Source organism: Schistocerca cancellata, chromosome 9 (genome assembly GCF_023864275.1).
Source record: "Schistocerca cancellata isolate TAMUIC-IGC-003103 chromosome 9, iqSchCanc2.1, whole genome shotgun sequence".
Taxonomy (NCBI): Eukaryota; Metazoa; Arthropoda; class Insecta; order Orthoptera; family Acrididae; genus Schistocerca; species Schistocerca cancellata.
Genome location: NC_064634.1, coordinates 283,280,309 through 283,288,345, shown reverse-complemented (window position 1 = coordinate 283,288,345; position 8,037 = coordinate 283,280,309). Strand labels below are relative to the sequence as shown.

Below are 8,037 nucleotides of genomic sequence, written 5' to 3'. Positions count from 1 at the left end.
GGAGTTGAAATATTTATTGCTTTATTACAATTCCTTGACAGATACATAGGTACAAGGATCTACCCTAACTATGACGTAATTGCCACTTTCCATAGGATTGTCCATATAAATTACAAATCACGCGAAATATCTTAATAAATTTTCCATTCGCACTTCCCTACAGTCGCGAGCATTGAATAAAAAAAGCCACGTCTAATAAGTCGCAACTATTCCTGATACACTAAACGATATATGCCACCTTCTTTAAGTACTTACTTACGATATCGTGATATCCGATTCACATTGCGAGTAGTCTATATTTCCCCGAGTTCGTCCAGCGTCAATACGTACAAAAGTGCAGAAATTTTTACTAGCTTTTTCTATACGACTCGTTCAGAAAACCCTGTAGCCTATTCAGAAAATTTCTCTCACGTTACGGTACCGCTTCACAGATGTGGGAGGCAAATCGACTGTAAAGATTGGAAATATGCTCCCCAACTCAGTGGATACGTGAAACAAATTACTTCTGCGGCAGTGATTAAAAAGAAGTAATTCCTCGCACCACCATATTTTCTGTCTCTTCCTGTGAAATTCTTTCTCCCCCACACTCAAACGAAAACGCATTTAGAGGGTAAATTCAGTTCGGTCGTTTCTTTCTTTCTTTCACAGAGATTTCTGAGAGGGAGGGGGACGTGAATCGAAAGAGAGAGAGAGAGAGAGAGAGAGAGAGAGAGAGTTGTACTCACTCAAAGCCACCTGAGCATAAAGAATTCATTCGAAATCGAGACGATAATCAAATTTCTTTCTAAAGTGAAAAAGTACTTTTTCAGTTGAATTTAATTCTTGGTTGGTCCAGTTTTTCCTTTTATCCGATAGGCGAAACACTTCCGGAATTTCTCGGTGGACTAAAAAGCTCCACAGCTATAGACAGAAATGAGCGTAACTGCATATGAGCATTCCGCAAGCAAATTTAACTATGACCTAGCGTCAGGAGAACGATGCTGCACGCTGAACATCAATAAAATATTGATCACATTCAGTGATCTGACTTATATCCTTATATATGTTAACACCCTTATACGTCTGATCTTCATTACAGAGCATCTACAGGCACTAATAATTTCAAATAAATTTTTGAAAGTACACTTCAAAAAAATGAAAGAAATTAATTTTAAGATATAATGCAGAAACATCGCAAACATTTTCTGATTAAGAAATGCGTACATTGTACTGCTGAACCTACTTTCCATCATACTTCATATCGCTTTATAGTTTAAGTATCTGAGCTTCTCGTGGCATTTCCATTCAGTAAAAACAGACTATCAGTTGCTTGTATGCGTATCATCCGAAGTTGATTTCTTATGTAAAAAAGAATAAAAAACTGAAATTCAACGCACATACAAATGTACACTCCTGGAAATGGAAAAAAGAACACATTGACACCGGTGTGTCAGACCCACCATACTTGCTCCGGACACTGCGAGAGGGCTGTACAAGCAATGATCACACGCACGGCACAGCGGACACACTAGGAACCGCGGTGTTGGACGTCGAATGGCGCTAGCTGCGCAGCATTTGTGCACCGCCGCCGTCAGTGTCAGCCAGTTTGCCGTGGCATACGGAGCTCCATCGCAGTCTTAAACACTGGTAGCATGCCGCGACAGCATAACGTGAACCGTATGTGCAGTTGACGGACTTTGAGCGAGGGCGTATAGTGGGCATGCGGGAGGCCGGGTGGACGTACCGCCGAATTGCTCAACACGTGGGGCGTGAGGTCTCCACAGTACATCGATGTTGTCGCCAGTGGTCGGCGGAAGGTGCACGTTCCCGTCGACCTGGGACCGGACCGCAGCGACGCACGGATGCACGCCAAGACCGTAGGATCCTACGCAGTGCCGTAGGGGACCGCACCGCCACTTCCCAGCAAATTAGGGACACTGTTGCTCCTGGGGTATCGGCGAAGACCATTCGCAACCGTCTCCATGAAGCTGGGCTACGGTCCCGCACACCGTTAGGCCGTCTTCCGCTCACGCCCCAACATCGTGCAGCTCGCCTCCAGTGGTGTCGCGACAGGCGTGAATGGAGGGACGAATGGAGACGTGTCGTCTTCAGCGATGAGAGTCGCTTCTGCCTTGGTGCCAATGATGGTCGTATGCGTGTTTGGCGCCGTGCAGGTGAGCGCCACAATCAGGACTGCATACGACCAAGGCACACAGGGCCAACACCCGGCATCATGGTGTGGGGAGCGATCTCCTACACTGGCCGTACACCACTGGTGATCGTCGAGGGGACACTGAATAGTGCACGGTACATCCAAACCGTCATCGAACCCATCGTTCTACCATTCCTAGACCGGCAAGGGAACTTGCTGTTCCAACAGGACAATGCACGTCCGCATGTATCCCGTGCCACCCAACGTGCTCTAGAAGGTGTACGTCAACTACCCTGGCCAGCAAGATCTCCGGATCTGTCCCCCATTGAGCATATTTGGGACTGGATGAAGCGTCGTCTCACGCGGTCTGCACGTCCAGCACGAACGCTGGTCCAACTAAGGCGCCAGGTGGAAATGGCATGGCAAGCCGTTCCACAGGACTACATCCAGCATCTCTACGATCGTCTCCATGGGAGAATAGCAGCCTGCATTGCTGCGAAAGGTGGATATACACTGTACTAGTACCGACATTGTGCATGCTCTGTTGCCTGTGTCTATGTGCCTGTGGTTCTGTCAGTGTGATCATGTGATGTATCTGACCCCAGGAATGTGTCAATAAAGTTTCCCCTTCCTGGGACAATGAATTCACGGTGTTCTTATTTCAATTTCCAGGAGTGTATAAGTGTCAGTCAAATAAAAGCAAGACAGATGAGAAAAAATAAGTAAACTGTCTATTGTTTCACAAGTAATCGCCATAACTGTTAATATTTATCCCAGCATGAGACAAGACGGTCAATGCCTTCACGGTGTTTGCAGTTGCCTAAGAAATCATGATTGTACCCAGTCGTGCACCCCTTCGTCCGACGCAAATTGACAGCTACGAATGTCTTTCTTCAGAGCTCCTAAAATATGGAAATCACATGGAGAGGAATCGGTACTGTGTGAAGGATGTATAAGGGCTTCCCAGTGAAACCTTTACGGTGTAGTCGGAATAACCTTGGCAACGTGTGGGCGACTGTCTATTTGATTCTGACGAGAAGGCTCGATTAAGAATAGGTTTATTTTAAGTAACTGTGTATCGGTAATTTTTGAAGTATGCAATCTGTGTTGTTTGAACTCCTTGATGTATGGCAAGAAAATTAGAGTTTTGTAATTTATATATGAAAAAAGCAAAAGAGCATGGTAAAAATTTAAATCATTATAATATGAATATGTTTATGAAAGAAGCATGGTTGTTAAAAGCTGGTTCATGCTTAGGGCACTTGTATTTGTAAAATGTAACCGCTGTAGGAAAGTCTCTCCGCTACGAAAGTGGCATGGCGCGGTGTAAAAGGTGGGTTTGGCGGTCGAACTGAGCGGCTCTCTTGTGTGAACGGTACGCAGTGTGCGGCTAACCTTAGCACGGTACACCTCGACGGTGCTAAGAGAGGCAACTGGAAGCTGCATTAGAATGGATTTACATCGGTTGTGGATCTGGCTTTTAGTTGATATTCACGGAATAATGGAATGGCTCTAATATGTTGGAAATCCGATGCCGAGAAGAGATTTATAGAGCATTCGTACATCAAGAGCCGTGAGTACAGTTAGCCGCCATTTGGCCTGCCACTAATCTTCGCCACTGCTTCACAGACTTCATAACATTCAGTTACTCAATGTATATTGATATGGACCAGTTAATTTGTGTGTTGTATCAATGATAATCACAAATAGTAGTAATTAATAATAAATTAGTAAAACCGGAACGAAAATTGACAGCGTTTTCACTGCCGCTCAGACAGTGTCCGTCAGCTGCTGACCCTTATCATATCGAATACAGTAGAAACCACATACATTCGAGAAACCTGACAGCACCTGTCTTGCACGTGACTCATACTGCACGTCTAACCACAGTTGTAATGTTCCAGCTGAATAGGCATGATGCGAAGACCGACGTTTCACGTTCCCGTGCAGAACTTTTACTTTTTCCGACTGCATTACTCCATCGAGAATAGGTAGAATTCCTACTCGTTCTGTTACGTGTGTTAATTTGTAAATCGTCATGAGCTGTGAAATATTTTGAGCTGGTGAATGTTTTGTATAGTGTGATCACGAAATGGACGTAGTTTGTCACGTGTTTTAGATCACTATTTAGCTTCGGGATTTCGCTATCATTCCCGTAACGCTCTCAATGCAGTTATGCCGCATTTAACAATTTTACTTCTGTCTGTATTACATGTAGTTACTGTAGCACCACTTTCCGTTTATTTTCGATTTGCTTTCTTGAATAAAAATTATTCATCGTCTTGCTCTGTCGTCTAAATGGTTCAAATGGCTCTAAGCACTGTGGGACTTAACATCTGAGGTCATCAGTCCCCTAGAACTTAGAACTACTTAAACCTAACTAACCTAAGGACATCACACACATCCATGCCCGAGGTCTGTCGTGTAAGTCAATTACAAAAGTTAGAGTGAAAGCTTCTTATTAATTGTTAAGATTGTTTCTGTCCATATCACACGTAGTTCTCGTACGACCAATTACCGTTTATTTAGATTTACTCTCTTGAATATACATAATTCAACATGTTTCTCTGTCTTCTAAATCAATTACATTCGTTAAATATCCTCTTTTTGTTAATTCTTCATTTATCTCTTATTTAGTATTTATGTTTTGTTGGTTCACAATTCCAGAGAGTGCGGGGGGGGGGGGGGGGGTCAGGGATTTTCTCTGCCTCGTGATGACTGGGTGTTGTGTGCTGTCCTTAGGTTAGTTAGGTTTAAGTAGTTCTAAGTTCTGGGGGACGGATGACCATAGATGTTAAGTCCCATAGTCCTCAGAGCCATTTGAACCAGAAAGTGCACAGACTATTTGACTGCGAGATCACAGCTTCAGTTTACTAACTGCAGCGACATAGCTGTAGGGCGTGAGAGCGTAAGTGCGCACCGCGACCCTAATCGAACTATTCTTTTTAAACAGATCCGCGCATAGCCCAATTACCTAAGGTACAAGCAACATCAGGTGAAGCTAATGCGCTGCGCATTACGCTACAAAAGCAAGTCATTATAATATGAAGTAAAATACAAAGAAATATCGACAATCCTAGAGTACATTCGAAGTTAAATCACCATGACGCTCCTCGAAGAATATAAACTTCACTCAAATGATAGGTGTTGTTGCGGAAGGAATCGCTCATGCAAAACCTAGCTTGCTGTGCTCATGTATATCTGGCAAAAAATAGGTGTAGTCGATCAAGCAGATTCCGTCTTCCTAGATTTCTGTAAGGCTTTCGACAATGAAACACGTTTTCGACTATTAGCCACCAGACGACCATATGGAGTACCTTGTCAAATACGTGATTGGCTCTAGGAATATTCGACTAATGAAAGCCAGTACGTTTTACCGGACGTCAGGTGTACCAAAGACACGAAAGCAACATCGGATGTGTCCCAACGAAGCATAACAGGTCCTTTAATAAACCATTTATCAGGTAGGGTCAGCTGCGCCATAGTATTGGTCACTGGCGATGTAGCTGTGTACAGGAATGTATCATCGTTTGGCAGTTTCATGAAGGACTTCTACAAACCTTTACTTCATGTGATGAATGGAAAAACTCTTTAAAAGTGGATAGATGTAAGATAATGTAAGGGAATGTCTAGGGAAAAGTTGGGTAAAGCGGCCAAATTAAGGAGACTGTTGTTTTCCTCTGCTTTTATTTCATAGCTAAGCAAATTATAACTGCATTGCTGTACACTTTCTGTAACTGTAAAGCAGTCGGATTACGAGTATAGTCCGCAGCTCGTGGTTTTGCGGTAGCGTTCTCGCTTCTCGTGCACGAGGACCCGGTTTCGATGCCCGGCGCGGTCAGGGATTTTCTCTGCCTCGAGAAGAGCGGGTGTTATGTGTGTTTCATCATCATTTCATCATCACTGACTCGCAAGTCGCCGAAGTGGTGTCACCTAAAAAGGACTTACAATACGGCGGCCGAACTCAACAGCATGGGGCCTCCCGGCTAACAATGCCATACCATCATTTTCAGTCCCTCCTTTTGTAGTAGAAAAACGAGCTTAACAGAAAGTCTGCAAACATGTAACTTCCCAGCACGCAGAGTAAAATGGCCAGATAGAAAGATATGGGAAACTAAGGCTGAGATGAAGATTTTGGGACAATGGGAACAGGATGAAGAAGATACACATTTGAAACTTCCTGACAGATTAAAACTGTGTGCCCGACCGAGACTCGAACTCGGGACCTTTGCCTTTCGCGGGCAAGGGCTCTACCAACTGAGCTACCGAAGCACGACTCACGTCCGGTACGCACAGCTCTACTTCTGCCAGTACCTCGTCTCCTACCTTCCAAACTTTACAGAAGCTCTCCTGCGAACCTTGCAGAACTAGCACTCCTGAAAGAATGGATATTGCGGAGACATGGCTTAGCCACAGCCTGGGGCATGTTTCCAGAATGAGATTTTCACTCTGCAGCGGAGTGTGCGCTGATATGAAACTTCCTGGCAGATTAAAACTGTGTGCCCGACCGAGACACAGGAGAGCTTCTGTAAAGTTTGGAAGGTAGGAGACGAGGTACTGGCAGAAGTAGAGCTGTGCGTACCGGACGTGAGTCGTGCTTCGGTAGCTCAGTTGGTAGAGCACTTGCCCGCAAAAGGCAAAGGTCCCGAGTTCGAGTCTCGGTCGGGCACACAGTTTTAATCTGTCAGGAAGTTCCATATCAGCGCACACTCCGCTGCAGAGTGAAAATCTCATTCTGGAAACATCCCCCAGGCTGTGGCTAAGCCATGTCTCCGCAATATCCATTCTTTCAGGAGTGCTAGTTCTGCAAGGTTCGCAGGGGAGCTTCTGTAAAGTTTGGAAGGTAGGAGACGAGGTACTGGCAGAAGTAGAGCTGTGCGTACCGGACGTGAGTCGTGCTTCGGTAGCTCAGTTGGTAGAGCACTTGCCCGCAAAAGGCAAAGGTCCCGAGTTCGAGTCTCGGTCGGGCACACAGTTTTAATCTGCCAGGAAGTTTCATATCAGCGCACACTCCGCTGCAGAGTGGAAATCTCATTCTGGAAACATCCCCCAGGCTGTGGCTAAGCCATGTCTCCGCAATATCCGTTCTTTCAGGAGTGCTAGTTCTGCAAGGTTCGCAGGAGAGCTTCTGTAAAGTTTGGAAGGTAGGAGACGAGGTACTGGCAGAAGTAGAGCTGTGCGTACCGGACGTGAGTCGTGCTTCGGTAGCTCAGTTGGTAGAGCACTTGCCCGCGAAAGGCAAAGGTCCCGTGTTTGAGTCTCGGTCGGGCACACAGTTTTAATCTGCCAGGAAGTTTCATATCAGCGCACACTCCGCTGCAGAGTGAAAATCTCATTCTGGAAGATACACATTTATTGAATGAAATCCATTTAAACTTGAGAAAATATACTTGACTATAGTAATAATTTACCAAATTATGAAAAATATTAATGTATTTTCTGTTTCCAAACTATACAGCAATATTTTTAAGGTTGAATAACAAGTAAACTGTTATTCAGCCTTATATGTGGAATTGTTCTACCAAGAAGTGACGGAACAACCCATTAATAATACACAGTATCACAGTCAAATGCTCTAATTCAAATTAGATTCAAAAGCCAGCACATTCTTCATCAACCCGCTGCTTCGAATTAGAGCATTTAATCCAACATCATTGTCCTTCGTCTCCTTGTCTTCTTTACTGTATTATGCGAAAAGCTGCTTCTTGCATTTACCGGGTTGTTTACTTGTTGCGTCTTTGCTTTATTTTCTTGTTGTTCATTCCAGCAGGTCTGCACCTTTCAGTCTTTTCCATCGTTTCTGCTGACGTCCTTTTCTTGTTGATGTACTTATCTTCCTTCGACTTATCTTCTAACAAAAAAAAATGGTTCAAATGGCTCTGAGCACTATGGTACTGACATTGGAC

General features: G+C 44.5%; 2 non-coding genes across 2 annotated transcripts; both read left to right on the top strand.

The window, feature by feature from the left end:
• Positions 1-6,726: 6,726 nt before the first annotated feature.
• Trnal-caa (transfer RNA leucine (anticodon CAA)) lies at positions 6,727-6,801 on the top strand. Its single transcript has one exon. It is a non-coding gene; the product is annotated as a tRNA-Leu (tRNA).
• Positions 6,802-7,027: 226 nt separating this feature from the next.
• On the top strand, positions 7,028-7,102 carry Trnal-caa (transfer RNA leucine (anticodon CAA)). The gene has a single exon. It is a non-coding gene; the product is annotated as a tRNA-Leu (tRNA).
• Positions 7,103-8,037: the final 935 nt, after the last annotated feature.